The sequence below is a fragment of the Anopheles stephensi genome, chromosome 2 (assembly GCF_013141755.1).
Source record: "Anopheles stephensi strain Indian chromosome 2, UCI_ANSTEP_V1.0, whole genome shotgun sequence".
NCBI lineage: Eukaryota > Metazoa > Arthropoda > Insecta > Diptera > Culicidae > Anopheles > Anopheles stephensi.
Window position 1 is genome coordinate 14,463,914 of NC_050202.1, and position 17,120 is coordinate 14,481,033.

Below are 17,120 nucleotides of genomic sequence, written 5' to 3' on the forward strand. Positions count from 1 at the left end.
TAAAGTCCTCTTAGGCCGTCCACACGGATAGAGGAGGTGTGGTAGGCCCAAACTGAGATGAAGTGATGGCGTTGATGCGTCCGCCAGAACAGCAGGTGAGCGGTATCGAGGATTGTCGCAGCAGGCCAAGACCGCAAAGCGGTTGAAGCGCCTGATAAGTAAGTAAGTAAGATCAGCATAAGCCAGAATCTGAACTGACCTATAGAAAATGGACCCTGAGCATCAGACAGATGAGAAGAGAGATCCCTTTCCTTACCACAGACCCTTGGTTGTAGCAAAGGGCCCTTAGAGTTTCTTATCCACCTTTAAAGGCATGTAGTAGTGGCCAATGTCACGTTTACAAGACTGGTAAGGTTGGCCGAGATACCTAAAGAGTTCATTCTCTAAGATTTACCCCATAGTGAAGATCTAACCATTGGTTGATTATTCGCTTCGTGATTCTTTCAGGCAATCTTCATCTATCTCTTCGTGGAATGTGATAATTTGATCTTGTATAAAAGTATCAGAGAGAATTTATTATAGACGGTATTGAGCACCTCTGTAATCCGTGTACTCTAGGCCATCTCACTTCTCGTATATGAGATAGATGGTACCAAGATTCATAATAACATACGAATAGCTTTTCGAGTTTCTTCAATATTAGGTGACAGTAGCATGATATGAGCATACAGCATGATAATGTATAACAATTCACAAAAAGCAAGACGCTTCAGGAAGACCACAAGTAAAATTTAGAATCACTATTTCAAAAATTGGTGTGTTGCAGCTCAGTTGTTTGAGACACCAATTATCAAAACTCAATAGGGTACCATCTATCCATACTTCGGCTTGACTACCCAGCTACGGATAAATTAATGCAAGGAAGACAAAAATAAAACACCAAGACCTCTCAGGATTATAGAGCCAAAGAGGATGCCAACAATTTGGACAAAAATCTCGCTAAGGTTATCGTTTTGCCTTCACAATCATTATATTTAAATACCTTCACAAACAGTTTTCCTATTTTGACTATTTCTATTTGTTTCACAGACAATTTATGTACCCTCGGCCATTCTGGTAAATTACACCGCCAAGTCAAATAAAACAAACAAAATCATAATGCTTCAAACTCATTCGCTCAAGCCCACAGTCCAAAGGTGATAAAGTGTGGACATTCGATTCAGCAGCATTACCAACCAAGCGGCGATAAACAAAAACACCTCCAACTTCCCTGGTCCCGGGCCCCAAAAAGGCACAAGTACCATTAATCGTGCTCGCATAATCCGTCTCAAGCACCCGGGCGCCAGATAATAACGGTAGACTTAGCACCGATTTTCTGCCACCGCGAAGTTTCCGCCTGACCTGCGGCTATTTGACGAACTCTCTCGGCTAAAGCTGTTTGCGCGGACTGCACCGAACCCACTTCTTCTAGCCCGACCCGGTTTTAGCGCTCTATGAAAATGTTATTTTAGGTGAAGATTGGGACGAAAAAAAAGCACGGCTTAAGGAGTTAAGGAGCGCGAACTTTTTTTTATCTTCCCGGCCATTCCCGAGTCCTCACCTGATGTCAGCCCACATCCTTCCGTCGGCTTTCGGTTTACCGGAATCGATAAATCTCGAACGGAAACTGATATACGCGTTATGCTACGAAGCGTGTGCGGTCGATTCCTTCAGGGGACGGATGGCTCCCCCATCCATACGGATGCAGCACGGATTCCATCGCACCATCGTTAGGCAGTGGCGTTGTTCGGGTCGCTCGCCGCCAGCTATTTGTCCGACGTCTTCCAACGGGTCAAAAGGGTGCCATTATTTATGAACATCTTCACCCGGCAGAATCAGCTCATCAGCTGTCGGTTCATTTTCCCGGCTTTTCTCCCTGGAACCGAACTCTCGCTGAAATTAACCAGGCCCTTGCACGTCGTCGGGTGCTCTTATCTCGGCAGCGCTATCGGGCTAACAGGATGCACGGTTTCCTGCATGACTACTACCGGCGTGAGCTGAGCTGGAGAAAAAGAAAACCCATCCTAAACCGAAATGAATCGAAATTTATTGCAACCCTTTCACTAATGCATGTATGGTACTCGTGCTCACTCCCTTCGCAGGGGGAGCATTCTTTGGCTCGAATACAAAAAAGGGGAGGCTGCTAATATGAGCTTTCCCGGCACAGCACTTTACTGCTTCGGGGGTTGTCGTCAACACGGAACGCGTGACACTGAACTGGGTGGTGGGCAAGTGGGAAATGGAATTTTAATTTGTCACTACAATTAAGCGGAAGTTTAATTTCCTGCGGGGAAAAAGTCAGTGTGCTTTCGGTGTGCAAGAACGTTGCCTTCACCTTGCTACTGTGTATGGGCTAATGGGGGCTTATGAGGCGCCTTACACGGTGGCGCTTGGAAAGCTGACAGCAAGGTGCAGCATTTAGGAAATGGATCACCCGAAAATGTCAAAAACCGAATGGTGGAATGTTTTGCACAATTTTTGTTTGCTATTTATTTCGTGCCACGTTTCCTATCTCTCACGTACACTGGAGCGTTGGCCGGCTTCACGATGACACAGGAAACCAAACACATCACCCGAGCGCACCACAAATGACACCAAGGTACATTAATCATACTGAAGCCTGTACTGGTATGAAGAAACCATTTTTTAAAGCGATTTTTAATTTCCAGAAGAGCGAGAGGAAAAACACGTTGAAGAACGATAATTAAAAAATAGAACTAGAAGCGGTCATTGACCAATGTTTTGATATGCGGTAGCTGAATTTGCTGGGTTTCATGTTTACAGTTTGCCAGTTTCCCCTTGAAGATAGAAAACATCTACTATTTCTATTTATTGTAGCAGTGTCTCACTGTTCGACCACATACCGAACACCAATTTGGATTTATAATTTAAGATCGTTATAGAGTATTAATGACAAATTCTTCTGCGGCTTTAGTACAGCAAGCTCGTGAATTCTTGGCCCCCCATATCAGGCTCTCTTTACTTGACCCGTAGCTGGATAATAAATCTAGTTTTAACCTCGACTAGACAGGATATCGAATCTAATCTGGATCGTTTAGCTTTATCTACGCAGGACTCACTATTCAACTTCGAGAAAAATATGTCAAGAAAGCCAGTAACAGAAAGCCCAGACCTCTTGAAGCAGTAGAGCAATAGAAGAAGGATAATACATCCTACTGGAACTGTGTGGGATTTTATATCAGCAGTGCAATAGTATGAATTTCAGACACTGAGATCATAGCTGAGCCGATTATTCACTTCACTTTCAGCAGAGCTCATGACTCTCAAGTTTTGTTTGAAACACTGTGTGTGTACTTTTTTCAGACTCTAAACCTCTGCCCTATGCTCTAGAGAATCCAATGCTCTATAAACGTATATACGTATGTTCTACGTTCTATTTATAGAAGACACAATTCTCACAGGACAAAACATGTCAAGGCAGGATGGAAGTGGATTTACTTTCAGTAATTTATCCCCGAATAGATGTGCAGTATTCAAAGTTGGCTACTTCGACAACTTAGATCCTGATATTCAAAAGCATCTGACAAAACCAATCGTAAGTGACGATCTTAAGAAACGATCTATTCTCTGCTAGTCTGCCATTCCTTCCTTTATTCAAGATCTTCCTTTCAAAACACAGTCAACTATAAATGAATGATTCTTAAGCGTCTTCAAGGCAAGAACTCAATTAATATGAACGATGGGTACATGAACAAACTTACAAAAGAACCTCGTATATTGTGCCACTTATGAAATTGCCCATCATCCCACACTGTTTCTTCTTATTAATCCTTGCAAATATGTGGTAAACCTATTGCTCTATGGTTCCTCGGTTAAGCAAAGCCATCGGGTATATCGTGAAATATCAAGGATTGTATTTCGACTGTGAATGTATCCTCAAAAAAATGGGAGTGGATCCTGGTAAATATCTTTGAGTATATTCTTAGATTTTAATTTAGACATCAATCCAACCAACGACAGCTGGGGTAGTATTTCAATTAGATGTTTACAACTGATCAATATGTCTGGGAATATTTCACCAAGAAAATTGCTACATGTCTGAATCTGAGAGTCATCTAAAGGTTCTCCTAGAGACTACTCCACTAGGTAGATTATTTTTAAAGGCTTTGTGATAAGCAGTGCAGTAAGATGAATCATTTGAAGGAGTCTGTAACTGCTCAGTAACTTAGCTCAATCATGGTCTCAATGTTGTCTCTTTTAAAATATTTAAACTAAAATAAAAAAACCCAAAAATAATTTATACAAAAAATAGATTTTTAACCCAAAATTTCATTTCTAAGCCAAATTCAACATTCTGCTTATCTACTGAAAAAGATCCGCTAGTTTATAAGGTCTGCCTACATTCGTTAGCCAATATTCGAATCGTGGAGTAACAAACGAATAAAATTATAATTCATCATCCCCCGTCAGTTGGTCAGATCAATCAACGAAGTCTGCTGCAGTGCATAACGCACCCGTTACGTCGGTTACGAAGTTCGGCTCATAATTAAAAATCCATCAATGCAATTACTCTGCATTGCCGGCGAATCGCGTGCTCTCACGGGAACCACCCGGTAGAGGCACATTTGCTCCGATTGTTTGCAATTATTCAGCCGAAATTTATTAGCGAACTTACTGGAATCGATGGCCTATTTGTGCCGATCGCAAGCTGGCTGCTGAAAGCCGTGAAAGCGTAGACACCCTACACTCGCTTCGTAATCAGAGTAATTGGACACCTCGCATGGAACGTCGTCGTCGTACATGGGCACGTGTCTAGCTTCGTACGAGTGCCGGAAAACTGAACTCAGATGCATTCACCGAGTGCAGTGTACAAGTTCGGCTCGCTCTAACCGTTGTTTCCGGGTTTCCAAATAATTCACTCGTGCGCCACGCGAGGGAATGGATTGAAAAGTTTTACCCACACTTCTATCCCACAGCACTCATTTGATCACGAAGCAATATTAAGGACATTAAAATAGGACAATGCTCGTGGGCTCGCTCCTACTGTCGGAAGCGACAAAACCTCAACAACAGCAAAAAATGTGCCCACTCGTTAATGACTTTGAAGTAAAACAGTGAACTCACTTTGTCCTGCCTTTATTTTATAAACATCATGATGGGATCGAGATTCGCGGCCACGGCGACAACGGGGTTCGACCGGTAATATATATCCTATTTTCTGCCCACAATTAGATTCGTTCAACTTTTTCTCAACATAATTGCCCGTACGGCGTGGGGTCGAGGAAAAAGTTTGTCCCCAACAATTTTTTGTTTTGCTTTTTGCATTACTTTTCTAAGCTGTTTTCTGAGCCAGAACAACAAAAAAAGGTGCCGTTTTGATGGAGCTGGAGCAAGAGGAAGAAAAAATGTGACGAACTTAGAACGGAAGTTGAAACGAACGATGGTACAATCATCCTAAATGACCTCTTAAACCGATCCCAACCGAGTTTGGATGTTACGGTGGACAAAGGTGGACGAAACTGGTGGCTTTCTTAGCGGTGTAAAGTGCCACTGCCACTTGGCCGAGTGGCCATTATGAAAGTGCTGCCGACACACACACTGGAATAACTGTGGTTGTGTTTTTTTTCTTTCTTTTGTTTGATTCGTACCACCAAAAGTACCATCTTTTGAGGGTTTGATAATGGACGGTTGAGAAAATGTGAAGATTATGTGATGGTGTGTTTATTTTATGGCAAACTGTTACATTGCATTTTATCGGTTGGATGGCTGACCTTGCTTTGGGCGAGGATATGCAATAAATGTAAAATCAGTAATAATCTGTAACGCATAAGGGAACAGCGTGCCCTTTGTTGTATTAAATAGAACAGTAATTTTGATGGACGTCACTAGAATAAAGGTCCAATCTAGTGCATAAAGTCATCCAAGCCTGTCCTTAAAACTTATTATAACGAGATCTATTTGTGATTGCATGATGACGTAGTAGAATCTTTAAGTACAACAGTACGTGGACAATCCTCAGCTGCTGCAAGGAAGATATTTGAGTCAGATGCGCCTGAATGTATGCAAGAGCTTGCATAGAGCAGGATGCAGTGAGCTACGATTACTTAATAATTTGAGCTTAAACCCAACCCAGTTTTAATAGTTTATTGCTGGAATATTCCAAGCTCTGTATAAAAACGGTTCTGAGAGTTTGACGCGATTATAAGGAAAAAATCGAAATTGAAAGTCTCGTTTTTAAGCACCCTCAGGGCAGATCATAGCATTAGCAAAATAAGGAGATGCGTCGAGTTTTCACCCTAAGGGCTCATTAATCTCAACAAATATATATCTTCCTTTGAACTGGCTGTGGAGTTCTGCAAGCTTTGTTTAGTTTGAGAGCTGCGCACTCTATAGGGAAACTCCTATAACGTCTCCACTTGGCCTCTGACTCTAATCCAGACCGCAGATTCAATGTGTAAGGGGTCTCCAACTTTCATTCTGAGCTGGAGCTGGATGCACCACTGATTTAAGATATGTTTACCGGTATTTTTTATACTTACTGTACCATTGCTCGAATTTTTGAACGAAGCTGGCAAACAATTTCTATTTTTCTAGCCGGAGTCATCATGGAGCTCTGTACTTAAAGTATTAGGAGATTCGATTTTAATTTCGTTGATTTTAATGTTCACATATCATTCAGATTACTGTATGATGCAAAAGCCACGCAATCAAGTAGTCTGGAGCAATAAGGATAAAATTCGTTTACCATTAAACCGTAAAAATAAAAATTAAATCGTTTAATCAGTAATTGCATACTTTCAGGGGTTTTAAATGAACGTTTGGCTGTGTTGCTTGGATGTACTGCTGAATAATAACGGCTTGACTGTATTGCTGATTTAAAAATAAAGATTCTACACAAAATAAGACTCAATTTCGTTTGATAATAATTTTCTCTATGTTTTGTCTACATTACATGATAATTATTGACCTCAAGAGCCTCATACTATTTCCACGGACATTACCAAACCAAAAATTACGGATGTTAGGATTAGGTTAAGGATCGTCACACGATAGAACTGGGTTTAAATGCAGTGTAAATTAACTATTAGTTTAAGAGTCAAAACCTGTACAAATAAACAATACATCTTAACCTCAAATATAATCACTAATGATGTACAATACAAACACTCTGATATTGAAGTGATATACTGTTTCGAATATAGAATGGGCAGGCCGTTTTTCCTGAACAACAGTTGATAGCAAATATATTTTTTATTACAGACAGTTCATTAAATATCTTCTTTCAAGATGACACAAAAAGATGAAACTAATAACGATTATTGTTCCAGTAAGGAAAAGAAATCAGAACAAAGTATACCTCTTGACAACCCTTTTTACTGCGACAAAAACGAATCTATTTTCTCCGAGAAGAGTGAAAAATCCATCCAATCCAAAAAAGTTCAATTTCATTGTCTCCAATCCTGCTCAAAACAAATCCGTCATGGACGTCATATTCAGCTTGTTCCAATACAAAATTCCAACCAACGCAAACAACACATACACTGTCTCGCTCAAATCTGTCCTCGCTCGCTATCCTCACCCCTTTAGCTTGTCATAATCGTGTCTTGGAGAGTCGTTTCTCCCTTAAACTGCGAACTATGAAAAATCGTCTGCCGTCCATCAGAGGAAAAGAATGTTTGCTACCAACCCCCCCTGAGTTCGGGATTCATAGTTGCACACTCATTGTTCAGCAGTCTCTCATTACAAGCCCGAGCTCATTGCTGCCATATTGGTAAGCGCCCAATCACCAGCAACGACTACCAAGTGCAATTAGATGCCTGCCACGGCCACACACACACATCCGGCAACTGCCAGTGAAAAGTGCATTTTCCGGCCGAGGGTGATTGAGGCAGGAACAGGGCAGAACCATTTCGTCAGTGCTTGACCTCCCTTCCGAGCTGTGTCACATTGCCAGTGACACAAATCCACCAGTCGCCCACGGTCGGTGGACCGCTAGTTGCACATGACGGCCGCTCGGTGGCTTTTGTCATCCACCGTCCTGAAGGTTACACTTTTGTCTTGGGGATGGCCTAGAATTTATGAACACGGTGGGCCTCACTGTCTCGGTCTGCCATTGCACATGCACTTGCCACTTTGCATTGTGACTTTTATGGTAGCTTTTGTCATGTGCTTCGGTTGATCGGATTGTTTCGGGAGCAATGTTTACGTCTTAGTGATGTCGGGGAAGGAATAGACGAAGATTGTGTGACTCGGTGATTGGTTCTTTTGCAGTAAAATCAAGTGAGCTGGATATTCAAATTATGTTAAGTGGTTCAAATGGCAAATCATTCTAACTTACTTCAAGAAATCCTTTCAATGACTTAGCAAAGCAGCTACTAACTTCTTTATGGAGCTTTAAATCCACAATTCTTCTTCAGGAATGTCTCTGCTCCAGACGAGCTTATCCGTATTCCGTCAAACGAGCTCAAATCAAGCTTCTATTAATCCGATGCTTTGAATGTACCAGTATGTTCAAGGATTACAAATCCATGCTCACCTGCCATTCACACCCAACGACAGATCGCCATTACACATCCACATTACTGGACCTTCGTAAACAACGAGAAAGCGTCGGAAAAATTTGGCCTCACACTTACACACAACCCATCCATTCCAGCCTGACCACAGTGGCATGAAATCGCAATCAAACTAATTTCTCTGTCAAAAATTCAGGACAACCTGTTCCGTAGCCATGGTCAGCCATTAGCCGGCTGGGCCAGGCAGGCAGGCAAACGCCCTCGGGGAGCACAACATCGGGAGCTTCCAATACGGTCGGGCAGGGGACACATTCGGGAAAACTTTCTAATTTATTATAGTCAAAGACAGTAAAAGGGCATCCGAAAAAGAGCGCTGCTATTGCTGCTGCTGCTGCTGCTGGTCCGTTCCAATGGCCGAACAGGAGGATCTCACCCGCCAGGAGCACCAGAGCCAGGAATGTCATCGGTAAACGAAGGGCGCACATTTTTCCGCACCGGACCGAAAGAACGCAACCATTGCGCTGGCGTTCTTCCCATTTGTTTCCTTTTCTTTTTCTCCCCAGCAGCTGAAGTGGTTCTTTCCGTTCATGACACTTCTTTAGGCTATCTTAATTTAACCCCATCCTCCTGCCCCAAAGTCTCGCCCCGACTCGCCTTGCTGAGCTGTTGCCAGCACGGCGAACGAAATCGGGTTCGATTGTAAATTAAGCTGACAACCGGTGTTTTCTTCCCCGTTTACTTTGCCTTGGCTCCAGCCATTGTACGGGCACGTCAAATCTGCTTACATTAAACTGGAACTGGTGCTGGATTTATTGGTACTTTTTCGTTCGTTTGGATCTAATCGGAACCGTAAATATCGTCGCAAGGGAGTGTTCTTCGTCGGGTGCGTTCTTGGATGTTTAATTTAAAGTGTTTATCGGGATGGTTGCAGTTAATTTAATCTACTTTTTTACAATGCACTGATTTACATATTTCTGTTGAAAACGATCAAAGTTTTAGAATATTGATTGAAATGATTTTTCTCTCATGTTTTCTTGTTCTCAGTTGAACAGATACGATAAATTTTATTCAGGAAATTTCTTTCCACCGAATTCAACAGTAAAACGTCAAAATAAAGACCAACGTAAATTAATGTAATATTGTTTATCAACCTGAAAATCTAGTCTCAATTTTATTACTTCTCGATCATTGGTGTAGTTGGTCTAATGCCTCTTATAAAAGGGGGATGTACGATTGGTTTGGTCCTTGTTAGAATGTCGATCTAAGATAAGAAAGCACTCCTTTTTTCTATACCTCGTTTATGCGAAGCATCTTCTCTCTCCAATAATATTCCCAGACATCCGAGGAAATTGTTCCCGATGCTTTCAGCACGCCTTTACCAAACCGGTTTTTTTCCAAATCATTTCTAACAATTAACTTGCTAGATTTTTCAGTTTCATATTAAAGTTCAATTTTATTACATACTGATAAAATATGGATTTGCTCTTTATGCGAAAAGTCTGTTTGAATTAGTAATCGGTTCCTTCTTCCAAACTAAATAAAAACCGCCTAAATGTATGCAATATTCGTTGCACGCTTTGCTATGCCGAACACATTCCAAAGGTGTCGAACCTTTACAACAATATGACTCAATTAAATAGGAAAACTTTAACTCGTGCACAATTGTCAAAGACAATGTAATTTAACCTTATATTATTTATCAATTAATGATGACCTTATATTTAACCTTATAAAGGGAATATATTTGTTTCAAATTTTTCAGAAATAATTTTCTCTTTTGTTATGTCATAATCATTTAAGGTGAAGAAGGTTGAGTCACAGTCAGTTTAAAAAAAACATTGAAAAATACTTAATTTCCATATATAAACTAGTTATTTCCTCTATAAACTAAAATCTTTGAGGGTCAAGAATATGAATAGCAGACATATTTGAACAAAACTGCGCACAAATCACTCTTAATCACTGAATAATTCATGGTTGAAATGCAATTAACTTACCCGATTTTACAGCAGCTTAGAATTTCGGATCGATTTCTTTTGCCTAACTGTTATAATAAAAAAATCCCCACACTTTGTTCCTACCGGCAGAAAGTTTCGAATATGTTCACATCCACCATTGCTTTCCTGCCCTGCAGATCACCACCCAGCTGTAAGCTCTTATCGCTGTCACTGTCACAAAATCGCATCAACCAACCGAAAACCCCCGGAGTGCCGGAAAACAAACAAACTTAATAGGTGTTGATTGTGCTTTTGATTAAAATTCAACGAACTACTAAAAACGCTGTTCACAGCAAACTTTGCACACGCACACAAGCACACATGCAAAACCCCTCTGACGCCGTCTCGAAGAAAGTTACACACTCGCAAAAGAAACACACTTTGCACAGCGACCCCATACACACACTCACACTTTTTTATCCGGCGGGCGTTCCGGTGGCTAAGACATTAAGCACAAGACACTGGCACTGCGGGAAAATCCATTACATCAGCACGTTTTCAAGTGGGTGAGTGGGTGAATTTTTTCCCTCTTCTTTCGGTTCTTATTCAAACGATCTATCACGCACGGAAAGGATCAGACAGTGGGGTTAAAGATTGAAAAATTAAACAGGCACATTTTTGTTTTTCGCAGCTATGCACTAACTTTCACTTTGATGTTTCGGTTTGTTTTATGCACATTTTTTCTTAATAAAAATACACCTTTCTTCATACTGCAAATCGACGCTACATGGGGAGAGACAGCCAAAACTAATATGAGAATGAGAATCATCGTCATATCCAGGGGCTTATCGTTCGTGTAAAGATTTATGTTTTTCATATGGGGAAAGGGAAAACCTCTTGGTAAAAGCCTGATGAAACATGCGGGATAAGAAATTTGCTATCAATAAGGAAATTACTTCCTTATCCTTCTGCCTTCCATTTGCGCCATCTTCCAGCTGACTGGAAAATTTATCCAACAAAGTACATCGAAAGGTGCAACACTGTACAGTTGGCTTGTTTCGGCCTTTCATTTTCTTTATTCACGCATCTTTTCACACAAAACAAAATTACTAAACACAAGTAGAAAAAACCACCATCTGCACACACACACACAACCACTCTCAAGCCACCGTTACAATATGCCACCCTCCCCGCGTTCGGCACGAAATGATTGGTTTTAAATTAAATTTTACTTTAACGGCTTCCCTTCGGGTTTTCCATTTAGGCAAACGGAGCATTTTTCCGAAAGATCGGCGCCATGAAAGTTTGAAGTTTTTGCCTCCTTTAGCTATGTTGTTGGCTGAGCTGAGTCTTTGGCTGTTGTTTTGATCCACTTGGTCGAAAAATTAGTGTGTGTTGTGCACTCTTTTTATCGCTAGTCGCTTGTATCGCGTTTGTATCTTACGGTTGGGGCGTTTTATCGTATTCTCGTGGGGTGAAAAAAAGCCGAATGTACTGTACCGTGTCTTTACGGTGCACTATCGGGTGAAAAGCAATCACGCGTGAGAGTTAGTTTCCCAACTGGAGAAGAATTGCGGCCAAATGCGTTGTTCTTCGTTCGGATCCGAACCACAGCATCAAACGATCCAACATGAGGCAAACGTTTCAAATTAAACGTGAAACTACTTGAGCTATTTTCGAAAGCGTGGTATGAACTCACTTTTATCGGTTACAAAGGAAGAAAAAACTCTTTTAACAAGTATCGTGAGAAGAAATTTTGATTTTTGTAATAAAATTAAATATGAATCAGGTTCTTCAGAGGCTCAATAAATTATCTAATAAATTAATTGCTTTTAAAAGCTTAATTGATTGCTTAAAAATCACATTCAACAATGAAACACTCACTAAACTTCACTAAATTATCACACTTAGTTATCCGGCCAACCGTAACCTTAGACAACACATTATAACGTTTATTCTTCTAAACGATTAAACGATTCTTGATGCTTCTATGTGCCACCCATCGCTCGAAGCCGCCCCGGAGCGAATGCGTTCCGAACGCGAACAAGCCAACGCAGCTACTGAAAGCTGAAAGGAACCGTTTCGCTTTCATCGATGGCACGCGACCACTTTCCAGACGCACAGGCAACCGGGCGCCTCCTTCACGCGTTAGCACGTGGCCCCAGGATACCATGCGTTGCCAGGGAAACGAAAGAACTGATCTTCACCGTACTGGTTGTGGTAGAAGAAAGCGAGAGAGAGAGAGAGAGCGAAATGAAACGAGCACCAGCACCAGGGAAAAGTAGCATTTCGTGTCGGGTGTAAACAAGCGATCATCTCAGGGAAAGCTGCCTGAATGCCTGGCTCGGCAACAAAACCCGAAAACACTCCAACCAACGGTTGACTCTTTCACTCGTTCGCGCGTGCTGAGCCGAAGCTCAACACGTGCTTTCACCCGAGCGAAACCCGAAGCGACGATGCTCGGTTCTGCTACGATAGCACGTGAAAGCGCGCCATCTACTCGCTAGCACCAGCTACAAGTTTTGGACGTGGAATAAATCCGTACCCAAACTCCCCATAAAACCACCCGAATGGATTGAATAATGGCAGGGAGGAGGTGTTTTTCGGTGGCTCAATAAAAGTTGATAAGTGTGTCCCACTGTACTGCCCACTACTACTGCAACTACTAACGTCACGAGCAGAACGCTTGTTAGACAGGTGGTGAGCGAATCGGCAAACCAACGCCTATTGTTTGGCACTGGTTTCGCTGGTTAACCGCAGCGGGTATCAACGCTACTGGACATGCTCTCCGTGTGCGTGATGATTACTGGGAAGCGGGAAACAACCGATGATGATGACGATGATGATGTCACTAGCAGTCGCGGTGCTAACGTTGTTGCAAACCGCACTGGCCACAGCGAGTGCGAGGGTGCATAACACTTGGCGGGAAAATAAACTGTGGAGTCGATTATTGGAGCAGTAGGTTGGTGTTTGAAGCTCAAAAGCGTAGTGTTCAAGAAGAGAAAATTTCAGGCAGCCAAATAGGTGATGGTTTGATTGGAATGGTATAACAATAAACAGGTTTATTTTATTCATTTAGAACGGTCTGGTCGAATTGCTTAAAACTAATTACAAATTTTTCGCACAATATATTTTGCAGTCATAGACTCCGCCAAACCACAGCTGAATGTGGCCGGTTGATGGTAATAAACAGATTAAATTGTCTAAGAGAAAAAATATTACTACACTAATGACCATGACTGATGCATAACGAAAGTGTTAAAAAAATTTGACGATGCTAAATCCTGGGGCAGTTCGGTAGCCGAGGCGATAATGGCACCGGTCTTCACACGGCAGGACCGGAGTTCAAATCTCATCCAGACCGCCTCCCCGTACGCAGGGCTGACTACTTTGCTACGGGTAAAACCAAGTCACAGAAGGCCAAGAAATGGCAGGCCGAGACGTCACGAGGTTGTAGTGCCAAGGAAGAAGAAGAAGATCCTGTATGTGATTTAATAATAAATATACAATATATTAATTAGCTATACGGTTACAGCTAAAAATATTGTTGTAGCTAACTACAGTCACGCACGAAAGTAAAAGGCCATGTAGTTTTTTTATTAAGTATAAACTGAACCTGTGATAGCAATATTTAATAAACATTTTATCTTAATTTGGTAAATACGACCATACATAAAAAGTCAAGGAGACTAAGGTCCAGGGAACTACGAGGTCCCAGGTCCGTCTTATCGAAAGAATAAGTCAAATTTTTCCGACACCTCCTCTGGACAGAACTCGGCTCATGAGCCGGTTCGTCATTAAAGACTTAATAATACTGCTCGTGAAGGTCCTGAAGTGCTGGAGCTTTAACTTTCTCCAGGATTTGGATCTTAAGGTAAGTGGGTACAATTTTCATGGTTGTCTCGATAAATACCAGTGAGAGCTTCAAACACCTGCTTACAGCTCTCCAAACAATCATCGATCTGACGTTCTCAGACCACAGGATGCTTATGGAGGACGGGGGGACGGAGGAACTCAGCCATCCATACGGAACATTGTTCGACTGTTGCAAAGACAAGGAGTTTCTCATCAGAAATCTTAAAAATTCCTCACCTACATGCCACGTAATTATCAGTATGATTCTGTTTAGCCACTACTTCGTTGCATCCACCGTTACCTCTTGATGCTTGTGGTTCTTGTACGACTTGTATTTGTAGTTTCTTCGTCTTAATGGTGTGTTCAGTCTCGATCAATCAATCCAAAATAGCAAAAGAGCAAGAAAGCAGTTTCTGGTCTCGATCCAGCTCCAACAGTATTTTTAGTCCATTCCAAAGTCCAAAATAGAGATGACCGTAGAATCCAACGTAGGCATGGAAAGCTCAAAGTGATATGAAAGGAAGATGTTGATACGTCCACCGAACAACTGGAATATAGGATTGGCTGTGACCTTGCTTACTAAGGAGGACGTCTTTAGCAGTCAAGTACCTCAAAGAGGTATAGCTAAAATATGAAATATAACATTTAAACAGTAAATACAAGCGAGGCAGCAAAAACTTCCACTATTTATTTATTTATTTATAATTCCAGTATTATTTATAATTCCAGTATTAGTAAACTTCCACTTATTGCTGATTAAATAATGTGAAATTCCATCGCTCAAGACTTAGCAGTTTGGCATATGTTTAAACAATATTGCCGTGATTCGGTAAAACTGGTAAAAAATATTGTTAAGTTTACATTATTTCTTCAAACTAAAATATAAAAATCGAGTTCAACAACGCAGGAAATAGAATCGTTATTTGATTTCATCTAATCCTTGAAAGAGAAAAACTCACTACCAAAATTTAACGGCCAACGAAGACGACACACCGATGAAATCTTTCACCATGCAATAATTACACCTAAGAAAGAATCATCTTCCCCAACATTCCTATACAGCATAATTAAACTCATTTGTACTGGATTGAACCTTGCATTGAAAACTCTGCCTGCCTCTCGAATTGCAAAGCAAATTAACAGCTTCAAGCTGAAAAAACGCCCCGGGCATCCACCGGTGTGAGAGATTGCGTTATATTATTTGTGTCATCAACTCCGCTTAGGAGTGAGTGCTATTTAATTAATCTGTCAGCACGCCGGGTACGCCACACCGTTTCCTCCATTATCCTTGTTGGCACGGGGAATATGATCTACTAGGAGCTTTTCTAACTTTTCAATCTCTTTCGCTCTTCCGCGATGCTTGCACTGGATGACGATTCGCATGTGCCCTGCAGTAACAGCCGGGGACAGAAGAGAACAAAACAAAAAACCACGCAACCAGACACACAAACCATAGTTTAAAGCGAAGAAACGAACATCGACGTAAGCATTACATTTACAGCATCCGGTCCAATCATTGCCGGCAAACGAAAACCGAGATGATTGTGCAGGAATCCTCCCGTGCACGTGTTAATGGTGGCATTTCACGTGTCACGGGCGATAATAAGATATATATCGCTGTATGCTACCATTATCCAACTCAACAGGTTCATTACGAGACTGCTCCTTTTGCCAATAATATGTAACTTCATGTGTAGTTAAGCTGACAATGCGTTATTGTGGCTTTTTCTGCAGTCACCATTATTGCGAATGGTAATTTGTTTCGTATGAAGAAAACACATTACGAGCAGAATTATATATATTTTTTAAACTGACTTTTAAAAATTGCTAAAAACACAAAACTGTAATTTAACAGTTTTATTCAATGACCGTGACATTTCGATCGAGATGCTTTGTTGGAGCTAACTAAAAATTCATAATATTTTAACTAAATCAAATCCTAACTCCTATTCTCCTTTTCGCCACATCTTCTTCTACAGGCCTTGCTTTCCTTGACCCGTGGCTAGTTCTTCTCCTTCGTAGCCACTACAGCCTCGAAAGGTTTCGGTCTGGCTTTTCTGGCTTTCTGTTAGTCCATCCGCAGCCCAAACATCTAATTTCTAATCTTTCTACTACGCAAAACTAAAAACAATCAAATTCGAACAAAAAAATCCCCCATTGTGACACAGTTTTCGCCGCTTGATACGCAAATCAACCACCGCTGACTGAACACACTAGACAGAAGCTAGACATCCCCCTAGCTCGATCAATGGCGTAAAGCACAAATGCTCTCGCACACATGTAACACAACATGTTGGATGTTGGATGAGTTTGTGTGGCATGCAGTTATTATTATTTCGAGTTATCAACGAACGAGGCAAAGAGCTGGAGGCATATTTGCCAACCATCCGACTGGAAGATGGTCGATAAAGGCTACGGCATTGCCTACATTTGGGCCACTGTCAGAGAGAGAGAGAGAGAGAGAGAGAGAGAGAGCCCACGCGTCCAGTATCTTTAAATTTCACCGGTCGTTCAACCTGTTTGGCACCCATAGCAAATAAAGAAATTTTTTAAAGATAGTATAGCTTTTGTGGATTTCTATCGAACGTGACCGTTCATTCAAGAACTTTTGATGTTATTAAAAATACACTAAGCTACCAAGACTCATTCAAAAAAAATAAAAAAGAATAAATAAGTTTAGTAAAGCAGTAGTAAATATAAAAATTGAACATGAAGAAAACCCAATGCATAACCCAACCCATTATGCAAACCAGTTCCGAAGCTTTTCATTCATATAATGGAATCTTGCAGGCAGTTTGGGGAAATTTAAAATCCGCTTGTGCTACTTGTGATAATCAGTTGTGATTTAAGGAGATTCAATGACATGATTAAT

General features: G+C 41.3%; 1 protein-coding gene across 1 annotated transcript in view; it reads right to left on the minus strand.

Annotated features, from left to right (window-relative positions):
* LOC118504164 (gamma-aminobutyric acid receptor alpha-like) overlaps nucleotides 1–12,424 on the minus strand; it is a 55,270-nt gene extending 42,846 nt beyond the window's left edge. Inside the window, exons 1-3 of the mRNA XM_036038299.1 lie at nucleotides 12,278–12,424; nucleotides 11,153–11,200; nucleotides 10,454–11,008 (exon numbers count right to left, since the gene is read on the minus strand). The gene's annotated coding sequence lies outside the window, so the exon portion shown is untranslated. The remainder of the gene's footprint in view (nucleotides 1–10,453; nucleotides 11,009–11,152; nucleotides 11,201–12,277) is intronic.
* Nucleotides 12,425–17,120: the final 4,696 nt, after the last annotated feature.